At 43.4% G+C, this 26663-nt stretch overlaps 11 non-coding genes and 2 pseudogenes across 11 annotated transcripts; all 13 read right to left on the bottom strand.

Annotated features, from left to right (window-relative positions):
• Positions 1–1071: 1071 nt before the first annotated feature.
• Positions 1072–1262, bottom strand: LOC141197040 (U2 spliceosomal RNA). The gene has a single exon (XR_012269387.1). It is a non-coding gene; the product is annotated as a U2 spliceosomal RNA (small nuclear RNA).
• Positions 1263–2377: 1115 nt separating this feature from the next.
• Positions 2378–2568, bottom strand: LOC141197039 (U2 spliceosomal RNA). Its single transcript, XR_012269386.1, has one exon. It is a non-coding gene; the product is annotated as a U2 spliceosomal RNA (small nuclear RNA).
• A 1115-nt stretch (positions 2569–3683) lies between these two features.
• On the bottom strand, positions 3684–3877 carry LOC141197146 (U2 spliceosomal RNA). The gene has a single exon (XR_012269489.1). It is a non-coding gene; the product is annotated as a U2 spliceosomal RNA (small nuclear RNA).
• A 6070-nt stretch (positions 3878–9947) lies between these two features.
• Positions 9948–10138, bottom strand: LOC141197038 (U2 spliceosomal RNA). The gene has a single exon (XR_012269385.1). It is a non-coding gene; the product is annotated as a U2 spliceosomal RNA (small nuclear RNA).
• A 1115-nt stretch (positions 10139–11253) lies between these two features.
• On the bottom strand, positions 11254–11444 carry LOC141197037 (U2 spliceosomal RNA). Its single transcript, XR_012269384.1, has one exon. It is a non-coding gene; the product is annotated as a U2 spliceosomal RNA (small nuclear RNA).
• A 1112-nt stretch (positions 11445–12556) lies between these two features.
• LOC141197036 (U2 spliceosomal RNA) lies at positions 12557–12747 on the bottom strand. Its single transcript, XR_012269383.1, has one exon. It is a non-coding gene; the product is annotated as a U2 spliceosomal RNA (small nuclear RNA).
• A 1112-nt stretch (positions 12748–13859) lies between these two features.
• On the bottom strand, positions 13860–14050 carry LOC141197035 (U2 spliceosomal RNA). The gene has a single exon (XR_012269382.1). It is a non-coding gene; the product is annotated as a U2 spliceosomal RNA (small nuclear RNA).
• A 1115-nt stretch (positions 14051–15165) lies between these two features.
• LOC141197033 (U2 spliceosomal RNA) lies at positions 15166–15356 on the bottom strand. The gene has a single exon (XR_012269380.1). It is a non-coding gene; the product is annotated as a U2 spliceosomal RNA (small nuclear RNA).
• A 1115-nt stretch (positions 15357–16471) lies between these two features.
• LOC141197141 (U2 spliceosomal RNA) lies at positions 16472–16650 on the bottom strand (annotated as a pseudogene).
• Positions 16651–18506: 1856 nt separating this feature from the next.
• On the bottom strand, positions 18507–18697 carry LOC141197032 (U2 spliceosomal RNA). The gene has a single exon (XR_012269379.1). It is a non-coding gene; the product is annotated as a U2 spliceosomal RNA (small nuclear RNA).
• A 1115-nt stretch (positions 18698–19812) lies between these two features.
• Positions 19813–20003, bottom strand: LOC141197031 (U2 spliceosomal RNA). The gene has a single exon (XR_012269378.1). It is a non-coding gene; the product is annotated as a U2 spliceosomal RNA (small nuclear RNA).
• Positions 20004–21118: 1115 nt separating this feature from the next.
• LOC141197030 (U2 spliceosomal RNA) lies at positions 21119–21309 on the bottom strand. Its single transcript, XR_012269377.1, has one exon. It is a non-coding gene; the product is annotated as a U2 spliceosomal RNA (small nuclear RNA).
• A 1115-nt stretch (positions 21310–22424) lies between these two features.
• LOC141197175 (U2 spliceosomal RNA) lies at positions 22425–22597 on the bottom strand (annotated as a pseudogene).
• Positions 22598–26663: the final 4066 nt, after the last annotated feature.

Genomic DNA, 26663 nt, shown 5'->3' with positions numbered 1-26663 from the left:
AAAGTCCATTTGTGGAGATGAGCTCCTGGACTCCCGTTAAGAAGACATGTTGTCAACCTCTAGATCCCTTACATGCCTGCACTTTTCGGCTTGCTGCTGCTGCAATCCACGCGTTTTAGATCTGCATAACTCCACCTCTTTAAACACAGCACCTTCACCCCCTGCTGTTCCCACCCGCCTCAACACCGTTGGAAGGGAGGAGAACCAATTAAGGCGGGGGGTGGGGTGGAACGAGCAGCTGTCTACCCTTAGCAGGAGGGCTCCTGATTACATACCTCTCCTGCTGCTGCTGCTGCTGGCTGTCCAGCAGCAGACTGAAGGTGGCTGCTGCTGTGCACAGGTATATAAAGGCTCAGAGCCTATTATGACATGCGCAGCCAGCGTTCCATTGCCACATTCCATCTACTGCAGGCAGGATACCTGGCTGGCTGAATGTCGCTGAGAAGCTCACAGAGACCGCCATAAGCAACAGTTTAACAGAATGCCACAGACTAATCAACCAAACTTTTTGGGTTGGGTTCTCTTTTATAGTCTGCAGGCATTAAATGAAAGAAGTCAGTGTTCCAGCAGAAGGAGACAACGTTTCAGAAAAGGCATTGTAGCAAACCAAAAAAGAAATTTTAAGCGCAGCAGAGTAACCAGCGCACATACCTGTTAGCTCAGGTGAGTTTAAAAGGCTGCTGTTGATAACAAGGGCATTTGCTAAATAGATGGTGTGTGTGCAACAATATACTGAAAGGTCAATTATATTGTGCAGCTTATCTCACCACCTGTAGTTATTTAGGTGAAAGCTCCAAAATGCTTGCCTAATATGTCTGTTTATCCAAAAGGAAGTAAAAAGGGAGAGCTAGAAAGATAGCATTGCATCACATTACATGGCAATGCAATGCACAGTTGCTGAAGTTGAACCAAAATGAGCTTGTAATCTGGCTTCTGCAACTTTGAACATGAAAAATCCAATGAGGAGAAGAAAAGCAAAGCCAAAGAGTCCATCCCAAAATCCGACAAACAAGCAAAATGAACAAAAAACATTGAATTCAATTCTTTCTGATTTTAGAAACTGCATTAAAGAAGGGGTGCACCGGTCCTGGAGATACTGCAATACCAGGTCAATGCGTGGAGTGGACAGAGCAAGCTCTTTTTCCATCTCCCTGTTCTAAAAATCCATTTAATATATGGTCCCCAGATAGGGGACGTATCAGATATTAAACTGATAAGAACAGATACTACACTTGATCTTAGCCAAAAGGCCGAGAAGCGATAACCAGAATTGGTTTCAAACTACGGAGCCACCCAAGGATCCTGAAAAGTCCATTTGTGGAGATGAGCTCCTGGACTCCCGTTAAGAAGACATGTTGTCAACCTCTAGATCCCTTACATGCCTGCACTTTTCGGCTTGCTGCTGCTGCAATCCACGCGTTTTAGATCTGCATAACTCCACCTCTTTAAACACAGCACCTTCACCCCCTGCTGTTCCCACCCGCCTCAACACCGTTGGAAGGGAGGAGAACCAATTAAGGCGGGGGGTGGGGTGGAACGAGCAGCTGTCTACCCTTAGCAGGAGGGCTCCTGATTACATACCTCTCCTGCTGCTGCTTCTGCTGGCTGTCCAGCAGCAGACTGAAGGTGGCTGCTGCTGTGCACAGGTATATAAAGGCTCAGAGCCTATTATGACACGCGCAGCCAGCGTTCCATTGCCACATTCCATCTACTGCAGGCAGGATACCTGGCTGGCTGAATGTCGCTGAGAAGCTCACAGAGACCGCCATAAGCAACAGTTTAACAGAATGCCACAGACTAATCAACCAAACTTTTTGGGTTGGGTTCTCTTTTGTAGTCTGCAGGCATTAAATGAAAGAAGTCAGTGTTCCAGCAGAAGGAGACAACGTTTCAGAAAAGGCATTGTAGCAAACCAAAAAAGAAATTTTAAGCGCAGCAGAGTAACCAGCGCACATACCTGTTAGCTCAGGTGAGTTTAAAAGGCTGCTGTTGATAACAAGGGCATTTGCTAAATAGATGGTGTGTGTGCAACAATATACTGAAAGGTCAATTATATTGTGCAGCTTATCTCACCACCTGTAGTTATTTAGGTGAAAGCTCCAAAATGCTTGCCTAATATGTCTGTTTATCCAAAAGGAAGTAAAAAGGGAGAGCTAGAAAGATAGCATTGCATCACATTACATGGCAATGCAATGCACAGTTGCTGAAGTTGAACCAAAATGAGCTTGTAATCTGGCTTCTGCAACTTTGAACATGAAAAATCCAATGAGGAGAAGAAAAGCAAAGCCAAAGAGTCCATCCCAAAATCCGACAAACAAGCAAAATGAACAAAAAACATTGAATTCAATTCTTTCTGATTTTAGAAACTGCATTAAAGAAGGGGTGCACCGGTCCTGGAGATACTGCAATACCAGGTCAATGCGTGGAGTGGACAGAGCAAGCTCTTTTTCCATCTCCCTGTTCTAAAAATCCATTTAATATATGGTCCCCAGATAGGGGACGTATCAGATATTAAACTGATAAGAACAGATACTACACTTGATCTTAGCCAAAAGGCCGAGAAGCGATAACCAGAATTGGTTTCAAACTACGGAGCCACCCAAGGATCCTGAAAAGTCCATTTGTGGAGATGAGCTCCTGGACTCCCGTTAAGAAGACATGTTGTCAACCTCTAGATCCCTTACATGCCTGCACTTTTCGGCTTGCTGCTGCTGCAATCCACGCGTTTTAGATCTGCATAACTCCACCTCTTTAAACACAGCACCTTCACCCCCTGCTGTTCCCACCCGCCTCAACACCGTTGGAAGGGAGGAGAACCAATTAAGGCGGGGGGTGGGGTGGAACGAGCAGCTGTCTACCCTTAGCAGGAGGGCTCCTGATTACATACCTCTCCTGCTGCTGCTGCTGCTGGCTGTCCAGCAGCAGACTGAAGGTGGCTGCTGCTGTGCACAGGTATATAAAGGCTCAGAGCCTATTATGACACGCGCAGCCAGCGTTCCATTGCCACATTCCATCTACTGCAGGCAGGATACCTGGCTGGCTGAATGTCGCTGAGAAGCTCACAGAGACCGCCATAAGCAACAGTTTAACAGAATGCCACAGACTAATCAACCAAACTTTTTGGGTTGGGTTCTCTTTTATAGTCTGCAGGCATTAAATGAAAGAAGTCAGTGTTCCAGCAGAAGGAGACAACGTTTCAGAAAAGGCATTGTAGCAAACCAAAAAAGAAATTTTAAGCGCAGCAGAGTAACCAGCGCACATACCTGTTAGCTCAGGTGAGTTTAAAAGGCTGCTGTTGATAACAAGGGCATTTGCTAAATAGATGGTGTGTGTGCAACAATATACTGAAAGGTCAATTATATTGTGCAGCTTATCTCACCACCTGTAGTTATTTAGGTGAAAGCTCCAAAATGCTTGCCTAATATGTCTGTTTATCCAAAAGGAAGTAAAAAGGGAGAGCTAGAAAGATAGCATTGCATCACATTACATGGCAATGCAATGCACAGTTGCTGAAGTTGAACCAAAATGAGCTTGTAATCTGGCTTCTGCAACTTTGAACATGAAAAATCCAATGAGGAGAAGAAAAGCAAAGCCAAAGAGTCCATCCCAAAATCCGACAAACAAGCAAAATGAACAAAAAACATTGAATTCAATTCTTTCTGATTTTAGAAACTGCATTAAAGAAGGGGTGCACCGGTCCTGGAGATACTGCAATACCAGGTCAATGCGTGGAGTGGACAGAGCAAGCTCTTTTTCCATCTCCCTGTTCTAAAAATCCATTTAATATATGGTCCCCAGATAGGGGACATATCAGATATTAAACTGATAAGAACAGATTTTTTTCTTTTTCCTCAGATTAAGACCCACATTAATTTATGCATCATAGCGCATATTCACATAACGGGTTCTCAAATCATCATTCGGAAAACCAAAAACAAAATCCCAAAAAACACAACCCTGCAATTAACTGTTACTTACTGTAAGAAGTCCAATGTGAAAAGTTCCAGAGTGCTTCTGCTGCTGTCTCACCATACTTCTTTTTATCCAATAAATAGGCATAAAACAGTCTAGCAAGAAAAATCTTTCTGCATTCCATGGGGGAAAAAACAATCTTTTTAAAAATCACCAAATTCCGAACGTCCCATAAAACCTCTTTATATATGACAAAAATAATCCAGCTTGCCCGCTTCCTTTGCGAGTACTTAAAATCTTGACCTATTAAAATCCTTTCAAAATCGAAACAATGAAAACCAACTAAAGCAACAAACATACGTGACAACAAGGTAAAAACTTTTTTAGCAAAAAAACAGTCCCAAAAAATATGCTGTATTGTTTCCACCTTATTGCAACCTTCCCTAGGACATAGTTCTTGAACCTTTATCCCCCGGTCATTCAAAAAAGCCCTTGTTGGCAAGCATCCATGCAACGCCATCCAGTTTACATCCTTCTGTCTGTTGCTGATTCCACGCAGGAAAAAAAGCTTCCACACCTGTCCAGACTGTGCATTATTACAAAACGGCACATCACATAACATCTCCTTCTTCTTAATACCTGAGACAATCAGTTTTTTGTCCGGTCTAACCATGGAGCTTATCCCATTTTGATCATAGAAGGACCTAAGCACCACATAAAAAAACGGTATCACAAACGAAACTGGTTTTCTTAAATCCTTCTCACACCAGCTCCATTTCTGGAAAAGCCGTCCTGCTAAATATTTGCACATGTCCGCAGTCCTGTTATTGCACTGGGATAATTTATAAATGTTCAAAAAATAATGCATTCTTAAAAATAAGTCAATGTTAGGAAAATCACAACCCCCATTTTCCACAGAACACATAACCATTCCTCTTCTTAGTTTCTCCATTTTGGATCCCCAAAAAAACACAAACAGTTTCCTTGTCACTCTCTTTGTCCAAAGCACAGCAGGTGGGAAAATCAAAGCAGTGTACAGCAGAAGCGGGAGAATCACAGACTTGATTACCAGCACTTTCCCTCTCAGCGACAGGTTCCTTAGTTTCCAAAAGTTCAACTTCTGATCCATTTTGTCTTCTAGAATCTTCAGGCTGCTTTTCCCTTTCAGTTCCTTCTCAAAGATGACACCAAGAACCTCAATTTCCTCCCTACTCTCCACTCCTGCCACGTTAACCTCAACCTGCCTCCCAAAGTTACAAAGCTGGCACTTTCCCCAATTCACCGCCATACCAGCCACACAACAAAAAATCCTTACGTGCAAATTCACTCTATTGAGATCCGCCTGTGAACCACAAGTAAAAACAATATCATCCATATAACTTAAAGACTTGACTGGACCCCCGGATCCCCCAGGAATAAAAACACCAGCCACACACTTGTCAACTTGCACACTTTTTAAAAGGGCCTCCACCACACAGATAAAAAGAATTGGTGACAGGGGACAACCCTGCCTAACTCCCGATAAAATATTAAAACTGGAACTCACATGCCCATTAACTAAAATCTGGCTACTGACCCCACAATAAAAACTCTTAATGACCATCAATAATTTATCCGGAACACCAAGGTGACTTAAAGCAGAGAACAAAAATCTATGTGATATTTTATCAAAGGCTTTCTCCAGGTCCACCGACTGTAACAAAAGAGCATTCTTATTCAAATTAGCCTGATAAATTAAGTCTCTTAGAAGCAGCAAATTATCTGAAATTTTCCTACCAGGCACTGCACATGCCTGATACTCCCCCACCATATCACCTATCACATCTGCCAGTCTACCAGCCACAATTTTAGAAATAATTTTGTAATCACTGTTTAACAATGTTATGGGCCTCCAATTTTTAATATCCCTCATGTCCCCTTTCTTATGAATCAGCGTAACAATCCCCCTACGCATAGAAACCGATAAAATCCCATGAGTAAAACCATATTGCACCACCCGGGAAAACTCCACACCTATAATATCCCAAAATCTAACATAAAATTCAGCAGGAAGACCATCACAGCCTGGCGTCTTGCCTTTCGCCAAGCCATCCACTGCCCGTCTAATTTCATCTTTCCCAACCTCCTCACTTAAAAACCCAATTTTCTCCTCAGGAATATTATTAGTTAATACTTTGCAATAATCATTAATTTCCGCATCACTGGCTCTACTATCGTTAGAGAAGAGTGTTTCATAAAAGGAAAGAATACTGCCAATCATCTCATCCCCAGATACCTCCCCTGCAGGAGAAAAAACAGACTTAAAAACCCCTTTAGGTTTAAAACATTTTTTAAAAAAGTATCTCGAACATTGCTCATTTTCCTCCATGTGCTTTATTTTTGCCTTAAACATAATAGTCTTCCCTTTTTCAATAAGTATCTTCTTCAGTTCGTCCTTCAAATCTGCAATCTCTTTATCCACCTCCATCCCCGCTCTCTTAAACTTATGGAGTACTTCCAATTTTGAAATAACAGCAGCATCATGATCCCTTTTGGCTTTCGCTCTCCTAAAACACACCCCTTTAAAATAACATGCAAATTTCTCCTTAGCCCAGTCCCACCACTCTAGCAAATCTTTAAAAAGGTGCTGTTCAGACACACAAGACAAAAACACTTTATTAAAACCAACCTTAACACTCTCCTCTTCCAGCAGGCTTACGTTCAGCTTCCAGAGTCCCTTTCCAAAAGCCAGGGACTCAGCTATACACAGATCTACCACTATCATCTTGTGGTCAGAAAAAGTCGTCATCACGTGGTTGCACTTGGCCACCTTAATCCCTTCAGACATAAAAACATAGTCAATTCGGGAAACACTACGTCCACTATCTGATATGTATGTGAACTTATCACTTGGCCCAACCATCAGATCAGCATCCGTGTAGCGTAAATCCTGCACAATCTGATTTAAAATATTAGACGTAACATCAGTCCTACCTTCCGTAGAGCTCTTACGATCTTTTGCGGATCTGACACAATTAAAATCTCCAGCCACTATAGTGAAGTCTCTGCCTGGTAAAAACAACTTTAGAGACTCCAAAAACCCAACTCTTGCTTGTTTATCAGCAGGGGCATAAACATTAAAAACCCGTACCCGCTGACCTAAAAAATCCACTAATAAAAACAAACATCTCCCAGGTATGATTACTTTAAACTCTAAAACCTTTAGACTGGAATTACACAGTAAAATGCCCACCCCTTCATTCCTGTTTTCTGAGCATGGGGACCAAAAAGATTGCCCCTTATTCCACTCACTCTCATGCGGGGCAGATTTAATTACACATTCCTGCAGACAGACAATATCTGCATTCACACTCTCAATGTACTCCAGTATCCCTGCTCTCCTACAAGCAGAACCAATCCCTCGTACATTCAGAGAAGCAACACACAACGCCATCATAACAACAGGAAAAAATCTCCACCATACCCGATCCATCATGAACCAGGAGAAAACCCACTCCTGCCACCCACTTTTCTACGTATATCAGGCGACTCAGAACTCGAGTCCCTGTTAGAATAACCTGGTCTTAGGGAGACTGGATCTTCCTGCCCCCCAGACCAACACCCCTCCACCTTACTTCTTTTAATCACGGAGGCATAACTCTCCTCCTTGCCATCATCTTCCTCCTCATTTTCACTCCAATCACTGTTAACCCTATCACGCTGCTGAGGGGTTATAGTTCCATCCGAATCAGAATCCTCCTCCTCCAAAACCTCCATTTCCTCACCCCCATCTCTTCCCAAAACAGGATTCACTGACTCCGCCATATTAGACAAATCCATCCCATCACCCGGGCCATGCACATCAGCTACTTTGTTTATTACTTCCAGCCCCTCCCTCAAACCAACTTTCTTCTGGCTCCGCCCCTTTTCCTCCATCTTGGGCACCGCATGGTCTCTTCCCCTACCACCATCTTGTTTTTGGCTTTCCCCCTCTGAGTCTGAGCCTTCGCCCTCCTCCCCACTTTCCTGCCGAGTCTTCTTCTGCCTCTCTTCAGCGTCCACCTGTGACCTAGGAATCTGAGCCCACAATCTACATTTCCTTGCAAGGTGATCTGCATGTCCACACAAATCACACACCTTATTCATTGGGCAACCACTTGCAACATGCCCAGATTTCCCACAACCTCTACAAACATCACCTTGCACTGGACAATCTTTCTGAACATGTCCAAACTCATGACACTTCCTACAATATTCCATCTGTCCATTATAAAAACAAAATCCCCTTTCTCCTCCGATAGAAAACTGTGCAGGAATGCTCTTGGCACCCCCAATAGCTCTATCATCCGGTCTCAGTTTTACAACATATCTCCTCTTGCCATTTAGATAATTGTATTTGTTCTTCATTCTTCCCAAAAATTTAACCTCACTACAATACCGAGCTAAAAAATTGGAAACAGTCTCATCCGGAACTTTAGGGTTATACATGTGCACAACCACATACTTATATGTCTGCTGGAACAGAGGTTCCAGTGCAATAAACTCTAGGCATTTCAATTCCTTTTCTTCCTTCATTCGTACCAACTCCATGTAGACTCTCTGGCAAATACTCAAAGAAACAAAAGTGATATCATAAATTCCTTGTTTCTGAAAATCCTGCAGTGCCAATACATCCGTTACCTTCAAGCCATTAATGTTCTTCAAGACATCAACGCAAACTTGGTCCAAACTGATTTCTCCTTCATGACCTGCAGCCACCTTCAGACGGACCGAGTCCTCTAATCCACGTGATTTCTCCACCATTTTTACAGCAGATAAACACAATCGCCGCTCAATCGCACACTAGGGCCCCACAAGGGGGAACCCCAGTCACAACTGCCCTCCAAACAACACCAGCAGCAGAAAACCACCACTGATCTTGCCAAAAGGCCGAGAAGCGATAACCAGAATTGGTTTCAAACTACGGAGCCACCCAAGGATCCTGAAAAGTCCATTTGTGGAGATGAGCTCCTGGACTCCCGTTAAGAAGACATGTTGTCAACCTCTAGATCCCTTACATGCCTGCACTTTTCGGCTTGCTGCTGCTGCAATCCACGCGTTTTAGATCTGCATAACTCCACCTCTTTAAACACAGCACCTTCACCCCCTGCTGTTCCCACCTGCCTCAACACCGTTGGAAGGGAGGAGAACCAATTAAGGCGGGGGGTGGGGTGGAACGAGCAGCTGTCTACCCTTAGCAGGAGGGCTCCTGATTACATACCTCTCCTGCTGCTGCTGCTGCTGGCTGTCCAGCAGCAGACTGAAGGTGGCTGCTGCTGTGCACAGGTATATAAAGGCTCAGAGCCTATGATGACACGCGCAGCCAGCGTTCCATTGCCACATTCCATCTACTGCAGGCAGGATACCTGGCTGGCTGAATGTCGCTGAGAAGCTCACAGAGACCGCCATAAGCAACAGTTTAACAGAATGCCACAGACTAATCAACCAAACTTTTTGGGTTGGGTTCTCTTTTATAGTCTGCAGGCATTAAATGAAAGAAGTCAGTGTTCCAGCAGAAGGAGACAACGTTTCAGAAAAGGCATTGTAGCAAACCAAAAAAGAAATTTTAAGCGCAGCAGAGTAACCAGCGCACATACCTGTTAGCTCAGGTGAGTTTAAAAGGCTGCTGTTGATAACAAGGGCATTTGCTAAATAGATGGTGTGTGTGCAACAATATACTGAAAGGTCAATTATATTGTGCAGCTTATCTCACCACCTGTAGTTATTTAGGTGAAAGCTCCAAAATGCTTGCCTAATATGTCTGTTTATCCAAAAGGAAGTAAAAAGGGAGAGCTAGAAAGATAGCATTGCATCACATTACATGGCAATGCAATGCACAGTTGCTGAAGTTGAACCAAAATGAGCTTGTAATCTGGCTTCTGCAACTTTGAACATGAAAAATCCAATGAGGAGAAGAAAAGCAAAGCCAAAGAGTCCATCCCAAAATCCGACAAACAAGCAAAATGAACAAAAAACATTGAATTCAATTCTTTCTGATTTTAGAAACTGCATTAAAGAAGGGGTGCACCGGTCCTGGAGATACTGCAATACCAGGTCAATGCGTGGAGTGGACAGAGCAAGCTCTTTTTCCATCTCCCTGTTCTAAAAATCCATTTAATATATGGTCCCCAGATAGGGGACGTATCAGATATTAAACTGATAAGAACAGATACTACACTTGATCTTAGCCAAAAGGCCGAGAAGCGATAACCAGAATTGGTTTCAAACTACGGAGCCACCCAAGGATCCTGAAAAGTCCATTTGTGGAGATGAGCTCCTGGACTCCCGTTAAGAAGACATGTTGTCAACCTCTAGATCCCTTACATGCCTGCACTTTTCGGCTTGCTGCTGCTGCAATCCACGCGTTTTAGATCTGCATAACTCCACCTCTTTAAACACAGCACCTTCACCCCCTGCTGTTCCCACCCGCCTCAACACCGTTGGAAGGGAGGAGAACCAATTAAGGCGGGGGGTGGGGTGGAACGAGCAGCTGTCTACCCTTAGCAGGAGGGCTCCTGATTACATACCTCTCCTGCTGCTGCTGCTGCTGGCTGTCCAGCAGCAGACTGAAGGTGGCTGCTGCTGTGCACAGGTATATAAAGGCTCAGAGCCTATTATGACACGCGCAGCCAGCGTTCCATTGCCACATTCCATCTACTGCAGGCAGGATACCTGGCTGGCTGAATGTCGCTGAGAAGCTCACAGAGACCGCCATAAGCAACAGTTTAACAGAATGCCACAGACTAATCAACCAAACTTTTTGGGTTGGGTTCTCTTTTATAGTCTGCAGGCATTAAATGAAAGAAGTCAGTGTTCCAGCAGAAGGAGACAACGTTTCAGAAAAGGCATTGTAGCAAACCAAAAAAGAAATTTTAAGCGCAGCAGAGTAACCAGTGCACATACCTGTTAGCTCAGGTGAGTTTAAAAGGCTGCTGTTGATAACAAGGGCATTTGCTAAATAGATGGTGTGTGTGCAACAATATACTGAAAGGTCAATTATATTGTGCAGCTTATCTCACCACCTGTAGTTATTTAGGTGAAAGCTCCAAAATGCTTGCCTAATATGTCTGTTTATCCAAAAGGAAGTAAAAAGGGAGAGCTAGAAAGATAGCATTGCATCACATTACATGGCAATGCAATGCACAGTTGCTGAAGTTGAACCAAAATGAGCTTGTAATCTGGCTTCTGCAACTTTGAACATGAAAAATCCAATGAGGAGAAGAAAAGCAAAGCCAAAGAGTCCATCCCAAAATCCGACAAACAAGCAAAATGAACAAAAAACATTGAATTCAATTCTTTCTGATTTTAGAAACTGCATTAAAGAAGGGGTGCACCGGTCCTGGAGATACTGCAATACCAGGTCAATGCGTGGAGTGGACAGAGCAAGCTCTTTTTCCATCTCCCTGTTCTAAAAATCCATTTAATATATGGTCCCCAGATAGGGGACGTATCAGATATTAAACTGATAAGAACAGATACTACACTTGATCTTAGCCAAAAGGCCGAGAAGCGATAACCAGAATTGGTTTCAAACTACGGAGCCACCCAAGGATCCTGAAAAGTCCATTTGTGGAGATGAGCTCCTGGACTCCCGTTAAGAAGACATGTTGTCAACCTCTAGATCCCTTACATGCCTGCACTTTTCGGCTTGCTGCTGCTGCAATCCACGCGTTTTAGATCTGCATAACTCCACCTCTTTAAACACAGCACCTTCACCCCCTGCTGTTCCCACCCGCCTCAACACCGTTGGAAGGGAGGAGAACCAATTAAGGCGGGGGGTGGGGTGGAACGAGCAGCTGTCTACCCTTAGCAGGAGGGCTCCTGATTACATACCTCTCCTGCTGCTGCTGCTGGCTGTCCAGCAGCAGACTGAAGGTGGCTGCTGCTGTGCACAGGTATATAAAGGCTCAGAGCCTATTATGACACGCGCAGCCAGCGTTCCATTGCCACATTCCATCTACTGCAGGCAGGATACCTGGCTGGCTGAATGTCGCTGAGAAGCTCACAGAGACCGCCATAAGCAACAGTTTAACAGAATGCCACAGACTAATCAACCAAACTTTTTGGGTTGGGTTCTCTTTTATAGTCTGCAGGCATTAAATGAAAGTAGTCAGTGTTCCAGCAGAAGGAGACAACGTTTCAGAAAAGGCATTGTAGCAAACCAAAAAATAAATTTTAAGCGCAGCAGAGTAACCAGCGCACATACCTGTTAGCTCAGGTGAGTTTAAAAGGCTGCTGTTGATAACAAGGGCATTTGCTAAATAGATGGTGTGTGTGCAACAATATACTGAAAGGTCAATTATATTGTGCAGCTTATCTCACCACCTGTAGTTATTTAGGTGAAAGCTCCAAAATGCTTGCCTAATATGTCTGTTTATCCAAAAGGAAGTAAAAAGGGAGAGCTAGAAAGATAGCATTGCATCACATTACATGGCAATGCAATGCACAGTTGCTGAAGTTGAACCAAAATGAGCTTGTAATCTGGCTTCTGCAACTTTGAACATGAAAAATCCAATGAGGAGAAGAAAAGCAAAGCCAAAGAGTCCATCCCAAAATCCGACAAACAAGCAAAATGAACAAAAAACATTGAATTCAATTCTTTCTGATTTTAGAAACTGCATTAAAGAAGGGGTGCACCGGTCCTGGAGATACTGCAATACCAGGTCAATGCGTGGAGTGGACAGAGCAAGCTCTTTTTCCATCTCCCTGTTCTAAAAATCCATTTAATATATGGTCCCCAGATAGGGGACGTATCAGATATTAAACTGATAAGAACAGATACTACACTTGATCTTAGCCAAAAGGCCGAGAAGCGATAACCAGAATTGGTTTCAAACTACGGAGCCACCCAAGGATCCTGAAAAGTCCATTTGTGGAGATGAGCTCCTGGACTCCCGTTAAGAAGACATGTTGTCAACCTCTAGATCCCTTACATGCCTGCACTTTTCGGCTTGCTGCTGCTGCAATCCACGCGTTTTAGATCTGCATAACTCCACCTCTTTAAACACAGCACCTTCACCCCCTGCTGTTCCCACCCGCCTCAACACCGTTGGAAGGGAGGAGAACCAATTAAGGCGGGGGGTGGGGTGGAACGAGCAGCTGTCTACCCTTAGCAGGAGGGCTCCTGATTACATACCTCTCCTGCTGCTGCTGCTGGCTGTCCAGCAGCAGACTGAAGGTGGCTGCTGCTGTGCACAGGTATATAAAGGCTCAGAGCCTATTATGATACGCGCAGCCAGCGTTCCATTGCCACATTCCATCTACTGCAGGCAGGATACCTGGCTGGCTGAATGTCGCTGAGAAGCTCACAGAGACCGCCATAAGCAACAGTTTAACAGAATGCCACAGACTAATCAACCAAACTTTTTGGGTTGGGTTCTCTTTTATAGTCTGCAGGCATTAAATGAAAGAAGTCAGTGTTCCAGCAGAAGGAGACAACGTTTCAGAAAAGGCATTGTAGCAAACCAAAAAAGAAATTTTAAGCGCAGCAGAGTAACCAGCGCACATACCTGTTAGCTCAGGTGAGTTTAAAAGGCTGCTGTTGATAACAAGGGCATTTGCTAAATAGATGGTGTGTGTGCAACAATATACTGAAAGGTCAATTATATTGTGCAGCTTATCTCACCACCTGTAGTTATTTAGGTGAAAGCTCCAAAATGCTTGCCTAATATGTCTGTTTATCCAAAAGGAAGTAAAAAGGGAGAGCTAGAAAGATAGCATTGCATCACATTACATGGCAATGCAATGCACAGTTGCTGAAGTTGAACCAAAATGAGCTTGTAATCTGGCTTCTGCAACTTTGAACATGAAAAATCCAATGAGGAGAAGAAAAGCAAAGCCAAAGAGTCCATCCCAAAATCCGACAAACAAGCAAAATGAACAAAAAACATTGAATTCAATTCTTTCTGATTTTAGAAACTGCATTAAAGAAGGGGTGCACCGGTCCTGGAGATACTGCAATACCAGGTCAATGCGTGGAGTGGACAGAGCAAGCTCTTTTTCCATCTCCCTGTTCTAAAAATCCATTTAATATATGGTCCCCAGATAGGGGACGTATCAGATATTAAACTGATAAGAACAGATACTACACTTGATCTTAGCCAAAAGGCCGAGAAGCGATAACCAGAATTGGTTTCAAACTACGGAGCCACCCAAGGATCCTGAAAAGTCCATTTGTGGAGATGAGCTCCTGGACTCCCGTTAAGAAGACATGTTGTCAACCTCTAGATCCCTTACATGCCTGCACTTTTCGGCTTGCTGCTGCTGCAATCCACGCGTTTTAGATCTGCATAACTCCACCTCTTTACACACAGCACCTTCACCCCCTGCTGTTCCCACCCGCCTCAACACCGTTGGAAGGGAGGAGAACCAATTAAGGCGGGGGGTGGGGTGGAACGAGCAGCTGTCTACCCTTAGCAGGAGGGCTCCTGATTACATACCTCTCCTGCTGCTGCTGCTGCTGGCTGTCCAGCAGCAGACTGAAGGTGGCTGCTGCTGTGCACAGGTATATAAAGGCTCAGAGCCTATTATGACACGCGCAGCCAGCGTTCCATTGCCACATTCCATCTACTGCAGGCAGGATACCTGGCTGGCTGAATGTCGCTGAGAAGCTCACAGAGACCGCCATAAGCAACAGTTTAACAGAATGCCACAGACTAATCAACCAAACTTTTTGGGTTGGGTTCTCTTTTATAGTCTGCAGGCATTAAATGAAAGAAGTCAGTGTTCCAGCAGAAGGAGACAACGTTTCAGAAAAGGCATTGTAGCAAACCAAAAAAGAAATTTTAAGCGCAGCAGAGTAACCAGCGCACATACCTGTTAGCTCAGGTGAGTTTAAAAGGCTGCTGTTGATAACAAGGGCATTTGCTAAATAGATGGTGTGTGTGCAACAATATACTGAAAGGTCAATTATATTGTGCAGCTTATCTCACCACCTGTAGTTATTTAGGTGAAAGCTCCAAAATGCTTGCCTAATATGTCTGTTTATCCAAAAGGAAGTAAAAAGGGAGAGCTAGAAAGATAGCATTGCATCACATTACATGGCAATGCAATGCACAGTTGCTGAAGTTGAACCAAAATGAGCTTGTAATCTGGCTTCTGCAACTTTGAACATGAAAAATCCAATGAGGAGAAGAAAAGCAAAGCCAAAGAGTCCATCCCAAAATCCGACAAACAAGCAAAATGAACAAAAAACATTGAATTCAATTCTTTCTGATTTTAGAAACTGCATTAAAGAAGGGGTGCACCGGTCCTGGAGATACTGCAATACCAGGTCAATGCGTGGAGTGGACAGAGCAAGCTCTTTTTCCATCTCCCTGTTCTAAAAATCCATTTAATATATGGTCCCCAGATAGGGGACGTATCAGATATTAAACTGATAAGAACAGATACTACACTTGATCTTAGCCAAAAGGCCGAGAAGCGATAACCAGAATTGGTTTCAAACTACGGAGCCACCCAAGGATCCTGAAAAGTCCATTTGTGGAGATGAGCTCCTGGACTCCCGTTAAGAAGACATGTTGTCAACCTCTAGATCCCTTACATGCCTGCACTTTTCGGCTTGCTGCTGCTGCAATCCACGCGTTTTAGATCTGCATAACTCCACCTCTTTAAACACAGCACCGTCACCCCCTGCTGTTCCCACCCGCCTCAACACCGTTGGAAGGGAGGAGAACCAATTAAGGCAGGGGGTGGGGTGGAACGAGCAGCTGTCTACCCTTAGCAGGAGGGCTCCTGATTACATACCTCTCCTGCTGCTGCTGCTGCTGGCTGTCCAGCAGCAGACTGAAGGTGGCTGCTGCTGTGCACAGGTATATAAAGGCTCAGAGCCTATTATGACACGCGCAGCCAGCGTTCCATTGCCACATTCCATCTACTGCAGGCAGGATACCTGGCTGGCTGAATGTCGCTGAGAAGCTCACAGAGACCGCCATAAGCAACAGTTTAACAGAATGCCACAGACTAATCAACCAAACTTTTTGGGTTGGGTTCTCTTTTATAGTCTGCAGGCATTAAATGAAAGAAGTCAGTGTTCCAGCAGAAGGAGACAACGTTTCAGAAAAGGCATTGTAGCAAACCAAAAAAGAAATTTTAAGCGCAGCAGAGTAACCAGCGCACATACCTGTTAGCTCAGGTGAGTTTAAAAGGCTGCTGTTGATAACAAGGGCATTTGCTAAATAGATGGTGTGTGTGCAACAATATACTGAAAGGTCAATTATATTGTGCAGCTTATCTCACCACCTGTAGTTATTTAGGTGAAAGCTCCAAAATGCTTGCCTAATATGTCTGTTTATCCAAAAGGAAGTAAAAAGGGAGAGCTAGAAAGATAGCATTGCATCACATTACATGGCAATGCAATGCACAGTTGCTGAAGTTGAACCAAAATGAGCTTGTAATCTGGCTTCTGCAACTTTGAACATGAAAAATCCAATGAGGAGAAGAAAAGCAAAGCCAAAGAGTCCATCCCAAAATCCGACAAACAAGCAAAATGAACAAAAAACATTGAATTCAATTCTTTCTGATTTTAGAAACTGCATTAAAGAAGGGGTGCACCGGTCCTGGAGATACTGCAATACCAGGTCAATGCGTGGAGTGGACAGAGCAAGCTCTTTTTCCATCTCCCTGTTCTAAAAATCCATTTAATATATGGTCCCCAGATAGGGGACGTATCAGATATTAAACTGATAAGAACAGATTTTTTTATCGAAAGCCCGAATTCGTGTACAAAACCCGAGTGCGCTTAAAAAAGTGACAAGTGCCACAAAAAAAGTGCACTAGGATGCTGGTCTTCTTGAAACCCTCTCCAAAAGGAGAAGGGTCCCCCAAACCATTCCCCGTCCCTCCGAGCCAAAAGGCCACAGCGAGGAACAGGGACAAAAAGCCACCTCCAGCCGAAGCCAGAGGCGACCCAATCTTACCCCCAGCACCTGCCCGAGTTCTCACCCAAGCAAGGCACTGGGAGCCAAAGACTGTGCTCCCCTCCCGGAAGAGGGGAGCCAACAAAGCTCTCCTCCCAAAAGAGGAGAGCCAGGGGGGGGTTCAGGGGGGAGCGGAACCTGATGGCCACACACTCCCCCCCTAGACCTGCCAAGAGAGGAACCCGTAAGGGAACCGCATCCCGACAAAGTCCTAGTAGGACGTGACACACGTGAATAAGTGGACACACAGTGACAAAGAAATTAAATAAATAGTGAAGGTTTCACAGTATAATACTGCCCGGACCTTCGACCGGGAATTGAAAAATTCCCCATCCTAAGGCCAGAAGGCCCGGAATAAGGGTGTGTGCGAAGAAAGAAAATTTGAAGTGCTTGTGCAAATGTGCCATAAACTCAAGTGGGGTTCCCAATCCCAGTGAGTTAAGGCACCCCAGGGTCACCACTCCTGGGGCACTTCACACTTCGGGCTTTCGATCTTCCCCGGCCCATACTACACTTGATCTTAGCCAAAAGGCCGAGAAGCGATAACCAGAATTGGTTTCAAACTACGGAGCCACCCAAGGATCCTGAAAAGTCCATTTGTGGAGATGAGCTCCTGGACTCCCGTTAAGAAGACATGTTGTCAACCTCTAGATCCCTTACATGCCTGCACTTTTCGGCTTGCTGCTGCTGCAATCCACGCGTTTTAGATCTGCATAACTCCACCTCTTTAAACACAGCACCTTCACCCCCTGCTGTTCCCACCCGCCTCAACACCGTTGGAAGGGAGGAGAACCAATTAAGGCGGGGGGTGGGGTGGAACGAGCAGCTGTCTACCCTTAGCAGGAGGGCTCCTGATTACATACCTCTCCTGCTGCTGCTGCTGCTGGCTGTCCAGCAGCAGACTGAAGGTGGCTGCTGCTGTGCACAGGTATATAAAGGCTCAGAGCCTATTATGACACGCGCAGCCAGCGTTCCATTGCCACATTCCATCTACTGCAGGCAGGATACCTGGCTGGCTGAATGTCGCTGAGAAGCTCACAGAGACCGCCATAAGCAACAGTTTAACAGAATGCCACAGACTAATCAACCAAACTTTTTGGGTTGGGTTCTCTTTTATAGTCTGCAGGCATTAAATGAAAGAAGTCAGTGTTCCAGCAGAAGGAGACAACGTTTCAGAAAAGGCATTGTAGCAAACCAAAAAAGAAATTTTAAGCGCAGCAGAGTAACCAGCGCACATACCTGTTAGCTCAGGTGAGTTTAAAAGGCTGCTGTTGATAACAAGGGCATTTGCTAAATAGATGGTGTGTGTGCAACAATATACTGAAAGGTCAATTATATTGTGCAGCTTATCTCACCACCTGTAGTTATTTAGGTGAAAGCTCCAAAATGCTTGCCTAATATGTCTGTTTATCCAAAAGGAAGTAAAAAGGGAGAGCTAGAAAGATAGCATTGCATCACATTACATGGCAATGCAATGCACAGTTGCTGAAGTTGAACCAAAATGAGCTTGTAATCTGGCTTCTGCAACTTTGAACATGAAAAATCCAATGAGGAGAAGAAAAGCAAAGCCAAAGAGTCCATCCCAAAATCCGACAAACAAGCAAAATGAACAAAAAACATTGAATTCAATTCTTTCTGATTTTAGAAACTGCATTAAAGAAGGGGTGCACCGGTCCTGGAGATACTGCAATACCAGGTCAATGCGTGGAGTGGACAGAGCAAGCTCTTTTTCCATCTCCCTGTTCTAAAAATCCATTTAATATATGGTCCCCAGATAGGGGACGTATCAGATATTAAACTGATAAGAACAGATACTACACTTGATCTTAGCCAAAAGGCCGAGAAGCGATAACCAGAATTGGTTTCAAACTACGGAGCCACCCAAGGATCCTGAAAAGTCCATTTGTGGAGATGAGCTCCTGGACTCCCGTTAAGAAGACATGTTGTCAACCTCTAGATCCCTTACATGCCTGCACTTTTCGGCTTGCTGCTGCTGCAATCCACGCGTTTTAGATCTGCATAACTCCACCTCTTTAAACACAGCACCTTCACCCCCTGCTGTTCCCACCCGCCTCAACACCGTTGGAAGGGAGGAGAACCAATTAAGGCGGGGGGTGGGGTGGAACGAGCAGCTGTCTACCCTTAGCAGGAGGGCTCCTGATTACATACCTCTCCTGCTGCTGCTGCTGCTGGCTGTCCAGCAGCAGACTGAAGGTGGCTGCTGCTGTGCACAGGTATATAAAGGCTCAGAGCCTATTATGACACGCGCAGCCAGCGTTCCATTGCCACATTCCATCTACTGCAGGCAGGATACCTGGCTGGCTGAATGTCGCTGAGAAGCTCACAGAGACCGCCATAAGCAACAGTTTAACAGAATGCCACAGACTAATCAACCAAACTTTTTGGGTTGGGTTCTCTTTTGTAGTCTGCAGGCATTAAATGAAAGAAGTCAGTGTTCCAGCAGAAGGAGACAACGTTTCAGAAAAGGCATTGTAGCAAACCAAAAAAGAAATTTTAAGCGCAGCAGAGTAACCAGCGCACATACCTGTTAGCTCAGGTGAGTTTAAAAGGCTGCTGTTGATAACAAGGGCATTTGCTAAATAGATGGTGTGTGTGCAACAATATACTGAAAGGTCAATTATATTGTGCAGCTTATCTCACCACCTGTAGTTATTTAGGTGAAAGCTCCAAAATGCTTGCCTAATATGTCTGTTTATCCAAAAGGAAGTAAAAAGGGAGAGCTAGAAAGATAGCATTGCATCACATTACATGGCAATGCAATGCACAGTTGCTGAAGTTGAACCAAAATGAGCTTGTAATCTGGCTTCTGCAACTTTGAACATGAAAAATCCAATGAGGAGAAGAAAAGCAAAGCCAAAGAGTCCATCCCAAAATCCGACAAACAAGCAAAATGAACAAAAAACATTGAATTCAATTCTTTCTGATTTTAGAAACTGCATTAAAGAAGGGGTGCACCGGTCCTGGAGATACTGCAATACCAGGTCAATGCGTGGAGTGGACAGAGCAAGCTCTTTTTCCATCTCCCTGTTCTAAAAATCCATTTAATATATGGTCCCCAGATAGGGGACGTATCAGATATTAAACTGATAAGAACAGATACTACACTTGATCTTAGCCAAAAGGCCGAGAAGCGATAACCAGAATTGGTTTCAAACTACGGAGCCACCCAAGGATCCTGAAAAGTCCATTTGTGGAGATGAGCTCCTGGACTCCCGTTAAGAAGACATGTTGTCAACCTCTAGATCCCTTACATGCCTGCACTTTTCGGCTTGCTGCTGCTGCAATCCACGCGTTTTAGATCTGCATAACTCCACCTCTTTAAACACAGCACCTTCACCCCCTGCTGTTCCCACCCGCCTCAACACCGTTGGAAGGGAGGAGAACCAATTAAGGCGGGGGGTGGGGTGGAACGAGCAGCTGTCTACCCTTAGCAGGAGGGCTCCTGATTACATACCTCTCCTGCTGCTGCTGCTGCTGGCTGTCCAGCAGCAGACTGAAGGTGGCTGCTGCTGTGCACAGGTATATAAAGGCTCAGAGCCTATTATGACACGCGCAGCCAGCGTTCCATTGCCACATTCCATCTACTGCAGGCAGGATACCTGGCTGGCTGAATGTCGCTGAGAAGCTCACAGAGACCGCCATAAGCAACAGTTTAACAGAATGCCACAGACTAATCAACCAAACTTTTTGGGTTGGGTTCTCTTTTATAGTCTGCAGGCATTAAATGAAAGAAGTCAGTGTTCCAGCAGAAGGAGACAACGTTTCAGAAAAGGCATTGTAGCAAACCAAAAAAGAAATTTTAAGCGCAGCAGAGTAACCAGCGCACATACCTGTTAGCTCAGGTGAGTTTAAAAGGCTGCTGTTGATAACAAGGGCATTTGCTAAATAGATGGTGTGTGTGCAACAATATACTGAAAGGTCAATTATATTGTGCAGCTTATCTCACCACCTGTAGTTATTTAGGTGAAAGCTCCAAAATGCTTGCCTAATATGTCTGTTTATCCAAAAGGAAGTAAAAAGGGAGAGCTAGAAAGATAGCATTGCATCACATTACATGGCAATGCAATGCACAGTTGCTGAAGTTGAACCAAAATGAGCTTGTAATCTGGCTTCTGCAACTTTGAACATGAAAAATCCAATGAGGAGAAGAAAAGCAAAGCCAAAGAGTCCATCCCAAAATCCGACAAACAAGCAAAATGAACAAAAAACATTGAATTCAATTCTTTCTGATTTTAGAAACTGCATTAAAGAAGGGGTGCACCGGTCCTGGAGATACTGCAATACCAGGTCAATGCGTGGAGTGGACAGAGCAAGCTCTTTTTCCATCTCCCTGTTCTAAAAATCCATTTAATATATGGTCCCCAGATAGGGGACGTATCAGATATTAAACTGATAAGAACAGATACTACACTTGATCTTAGCCAAAAGGCCGAGAAGCGATAACCAGAATTGGTTTCAAACTACGGAGCCACCCAAGGATCCTGAAAAGTCCATTTGTGGAGATGAGCTCCTGGACTCCCGTTAAGAAGACATGTTGTCAACCTCTAGATCCCTTACATGCCTGCACTTTTCGGCTTGCTGCTGCTGCAATCCACGCGTTTTAGATCTGCATAACTCCACCTCTTTAAACACAGCACCTTCACCCCCTGCTGTTCCCACCCGCCTCAACACCGTTGGAAGGGAGGAGAACCAATTAAGGCGGGGGGTGGGGTGGAACGAGCAGCTGTCTACCCTTAGCAGGAGGGCTCCTGATTACATACCTCTCCTGCTGCTGCTGCTGCTGGCTGTCCAGCAGCAGACTGAAGGTGGCTGCTGCTGTGCACAGGTATATAAAGGCTCAGAGCCTATTATGACACGCGCAGCCAGCGTTCCATTGCCACATTCCATCTACTGCAGGCAGGATACCTGGCTGGCTGAATGTCGCTGAGAAGCTCACAGAGACCGCCATAAGCAACAGTTTAACAGAATGCCACAGACTAATCAACCAAACTTTTTGGGTTGGGTTCTCTTTTATAGTCTGCAGGCATTAAATGAAAGAAGTCAGTGTTCCAGCAGAAGGAGACAACGTTTCAGAAAAGGCATTGTAGCAAACCAAAAAAGAAATTTTAAGCGCAGCAGAGTAACCAGCGCACATACCTGTTAGCTCAGGTGAGTTTAAAAGGCTGCTGTTGATAACAAGGGCATTTGCTAAATAGATGGTGTGTGTGCAACAATATACTGAAAGGTCAATTATATTGTGCAGCTTATCTCACCACCTGTAGTTATTTAGGTGAAAGCTCCAAAATGCTTGCCTAATATGTCTGTTTATCCAAAAGGAAGTAAAAAGGGAGAGCTAGAAAGATAGCATTGCATCACATTACATGGCAATGCAATGCACAGTTGCTGAAGTTGAACCAAAATGAGCTTGTAATCTGGCTTCTGCAACTTTGAACATGAAAAATCCAATGAGGAGAAGAAAAGCAAAGCCAAAGAGTCCATCCCAAAATCCGACAAACAAGCAAAATGAACAAAAAACATTGAATTCAATTCTTTCTGATTTTAGAAACTGCATTAAAGAAGGGGTGCACCGGTCCTGGAGATGCTGCAATAGCAGGTCAATGCGTGGAGTGGACAGAGCAAGCTCTTTTTCCATCTCCCTGTTCTAAAAATCCATTTAATATATGGTCCCCAGATAGGGGACGTATCAGATATTAAACTGATAAGAACAGATCCGTTTTCAAACAAGCTTTATTTAAATCAGACATACATCATAAATTACAAAGAAATCACAAAGACTTGAATAAAATATGACATAAAACAAATACAAGGTCAGATTTAAAAAGCGCATAAAAGCATAAAAAGCATAAAACACAGTTTTGCATATAATTTGCATAAATAAATACATATGTCAAATGCAAACACCATAGCTTTTTAACTTTATCTTTTTACAATCAGGTAGTATGAAAAGTTTTCACAAAGAACATATCCGATACAATATTTGAAACAAATCACAAATACTGGAATAAAATATGACATAAAACTAATACAGAGTCAGAATTAAAATGCACTTAAAAGCATAAAAAGCATAAAACACAGTTTTGCATATAATTTACATAAATAAATACATATTCCAAATTTGCAAACACCATAGCTTTTTTGCTTCATTGATTCCCATCTTTTTACAATCTCTCAGGTAGTATGTAAACATTTCACAAAGAGCAAGCCCAATACAATCTTTGACAGGAATAAATTCACGTTTAAACAATAATATATTGCGCACTTTCCATAAAGCTTCTTTTAAACAGTTTATTATAAGCCATGCGACTCGTGCTTGTTTCATGGTTGGGCATTTAATTATCCCATATATTATAATGTCACAATTAAGGGTTTGTATACCACATATCCATTTTAGGAGGGTGCCCACCGTCTGCCATAGCTCTTGTGCGTAGGGGCAATCCCACAGTAAATGAAACACTGACTCGTTTGGGGCGCATCTTTCTCTGGGACATCTAGCACTAGCCACCAGCCCCCTATGATGCTGAAAAGCTCTTGTAGGGAGACATTGGTGAACAACCTGCCAAGCTAAATCCTTTTGTGAGTTGCTAAGTGCAGGACAGGCCACGTTGTTCCACACCAGGCGGCACCTGGAGATGGAAAAATTAGACACATCCTCCATCTCCTCATGTCCCTTACAAATAACTGTTAACTTACGTTGATCAAATAAAAGCTGACGATCAACTTGGGTCAGATCATATTCTGAAATGACCTTCTCCAAGATCTTGTAATGCTTAGGGGGAGATAAGAGAAAAGGACAATTAACAGTCATACTGAAGTTCAACTTTCGGAAAAGAAACCCAGTTGTATATCTAAGAAAACAAGAGAAAGCCCCAACATTATTCAAGCTTTTGCAACAAAATACAAAAAACTTGATAAATAAAAACAATTTTAAATCAGGGAACCCTTTACCCCCATTTTTCTTGCTTTTACATACCACCTCCCTCCTCAATTTCTCCATTTTGGATCCCCACAGAAAATAAAACATGGGCTTCATAAGTCTTTTAAGATACAGAGAATTAGGGGGAAAAACCATAGCGGCATACAAAATGATAGGAAGCAAAACCATTTTAATTACAAGAATCTTGCCCTCCATTGTTAGTTTTCGAGTTTGCCATAAAGAGATCTTCTGATTTAATTTATTCAAAACCAAATCCCAGTTTTCAATACCATCATTAGCAGGATTAAACAAGACACCCAGGATCTTGATTCCTACTGTTTGTGTGGGAACCCTAGGCGGATCTGACTCCCATTGACCCATAATCATACAGTCACATTTATTTATATTCAACTTAAACCCAGACCCAGCACTAAAAATTTCAGTAATTAGAATTGCTCTGTTAATAGATGCTGAGCTAGTGCCATATACAGATATGTCATCCATATATCCAATGGCTTTAACTTGTTGTCCACCCCCACCCGGAATAAAAATGCCCCTAACCACCTTGTCCCGACGCAGCAGGCACAACAGTGGCTCAATGGAGCAGACAAATAAAAGTGGGGACATGGGGCAACCTTGTTTAACACCGGAAAGAAGCTCCACCTCTCTAGTTAAAAAACCATTGACTAAAATCCGGGCAGATGACTGTTTGTATAAAAGCGCAATTTTCTGAATAAAAGAATCAGGGAACCCCATCTTTCCCATAACTTTAAAAAGATAAAAGTGGGAGACCCTATCAAACGCTTTCATAAAATCCAAAGATAAAATAGCTAGTGGCTGTTTTCTATCTTTTTGAAACCAGATAAGATCACGAATTAGGTTTAGATGCTCCCAGATTGATCTCCCGGGGACACCACACACCTGATCTGGATGAATTACATTTTTAATAACTGCTTTAAGACGACCAGCAACAACTTTAGCTAAAATCTTGTAGTCTGTATTTAATAGTGAAATAGGCCTCCAATTCTCCAACTTTGATTTATCACCTTTCTTAAAAATTAATGTAATCATACTTTTACGCCATGAATATGGTAATAAATCAGCCTTAGAGGCTTCACAAACTACTTGTATAAAATCCTCCTTAATTAGATCCCAAAAGCAAAGATAAAATTCAATAGGAAGGCCATCTGATCCAGGAGCCTTACCTTTATTAAAACTCTTAAGGGTCTCTTCAATTTCACTGGGTAAAAGTTCTTTAGCTAAAAAAATCTGGTCATCTTTATTTAAAAACTGGGATAAAACATTAAGATTCTCTGTAAAAGCAGGTTCATCAACATTTTTAATACTAAAAAGATCTCTATAAAAATTAGCAGTATGCTCTAAAATGCCCTCAGTGGAAGATTGTCCTTCTAGCTCAGTAATCACTTGTTTTTTGTCACTCATTTTTTTAAAGAAAAACCTTGAGCAGGTCTCACCCTCTTCCAAATATTTCACACGGGTATTAAATATAATTTCTTTACCCTTTTGTTCCAGGAATTTTTGGATTTCTGTCTGGATCTTGGCAATCTCATCATCCACACCAGGTACTCCCCACCCCTTAAGCTTAAGGAGAGTTTGCATCCTGACATTAAAATCTTTAAAACATTTCCTTTTTTCACGTGCCTTCCTTTTACCAATTTTAATAAAAAATTCTTTAATACGGGTTTTAACACACTCCCACCACCCCAACATACTCTGATTTGGGTGTTTCCGTCTTCTCCAACTCTCATACTTTGCATAAAACTCCGCCCTTACCAGTTCGTCTTCTAATAAGAGCACATTCAATTTCCACATACCTTTTCCAACTTTTGCTTCCTGTGGAGTTTGCAATACATTGTATAGTAATACATGATCAGAAAAAATATTTTCTATTAGACCAGCATTCCTAGGTTTAAAAACATCAGAAGAGGAAAAAATAAAATCAATACGAGATGACATCCCTCTACCCCTCCATGTATGCCCAGGGTCAGTAGGGTAGGACTTTCTCCAAGCATCTAATAATTTGAGGTCCGTTGTCAAATGTTTTAACAGACTGGATGTTTTGTCTGTTCTTCCATTAGTATCACCTCCACTCCTCCCCTCCCCCAACATGACACAGTTAAAATCCCCTCCCACTATCACAGGGGACGGACCTGATAAAAACAAAGGGATGACATTAAAAAGGGAAGCACGCTCATTTTTCTCTGGGGATGCATAAACATTAATAAGACGACAGGTAAAACCATTTAAAATAACATGAGTTGATAAGGCACGACCTGGAACTATTTCAGTGATGGATAAAACATTAACATTTTGACATTTGAATAAAATCCCAACCCCGGCAGCTTTATTTTCATTGGACCCTGACCAAATAGAGGGTCCTGCTGACCAGTCCATTTTTAAGTTGGGGTATGACAAATCGTGATCAATACCGCATTCTTGCAGGAAAAAAATGTCAAAGTTCAGAGTCATTAACCAAGCAAACAAAGCAGCCCGTCTAACAGGGCTCTTTAGGCTTCTCACATTTAGTGAGGCAACACGGATTTCTGCCATGTTAGGTGTTTTTTATTGATTCATTATACTCTGAATCTGAATCAATAATTTGTGACAGAGAAGGTGAAGGAAGGGATGACACAGTTCGTAAACTGTCCGTTTCATCTGAGTCCGTGAAATCCTCAATTAAGTTAGTCCCCTCTGGGCTGAGAATTTTTGCAGCACTAGATAGAAAGACTTTACGGGACATCTGAGGCAGGTTATGCTCCTCCTGCGCCTCTTCACGACTTCTCTTACCACTGGCGCTGAGATCCATCCGATCCTCCGAATCCACCCGATCCTCACCAGGCACTGCAGCAGGTGGAATACCC

This window comes from Phyllobates terribilis, unplaced genomic scaffold, assembly GCF_046119375.1.
Source record: "Phyllobates terribilis strain yellow unplaced genomic scaffold, ASM4611937v1 Scaffold_79__1_contigs__length_6888602, whole genome shotgun sequence".
In the NCBI taxonomy this organism is placed as follows: domain Eukaryota; kingdom Metazoa; phylum Chordata; class Amphibia; order Anura; family Dendrobatidae; genus Phyllobates; species Phyllobates terribilis.
Note: the sequence above shows the minus strand (reverse complement) of the source record. Positions and strands in the feature narration are given on the sequence as shown.